The sequence below is a fragment of the Oncorhynchus clarkii genome, unplaced genomic scaffold (genome assembly GCF_045791955.1).
Source record: "Oncorhynchus clarkii lewisi isolate Uvic-CL-2024 unplaced genomic scaffold, UVic_Ocla_1.0 unplaced_contig_3642_pilon_pilon, whole genome shotgun sequence".
NCBI lineage: Eukaryota > Metazoa > Chordata > Actinopteri > Salmoniformes > Salmonidae > Oncorhynchus > Oncorhynchus clarkii.
The window spans coordinates 69,693-70,000 of record NW_027261153.1 but is presented as its reverse complement, the minus strand read 5'-3'; positions in this window follow the sequence as shown (position 1 = coordinate 70,000).

Here is a 308-nt window from a genome sequence, read left to right as displayed (position 1 = left end):
GTAGTATACCCCAGCCCTGATGTTAGTAGAATACCCCAGCCCTGATGTTAGTAGAATACCCCAGCCCTGATGTTAGTAGAATACCCCAGCCCTGATGTTAGTAGTATACCCCAGCCCTGATGTTAGTAGAATACCCCAGCCCTGATGTTAGTAGTATACCCCAGCCCTGATGTTAGTAGAATACCCCAGCCCTGATGTTAGTAGTATACCCCAGCCCTGATGTTAGTAGAATACCCCAGCCCTGATGTTAGTAGTATACCACAGCCCTGATGTTAGTAGAATACCCCAGCCCTGATGTTAGTAGTATA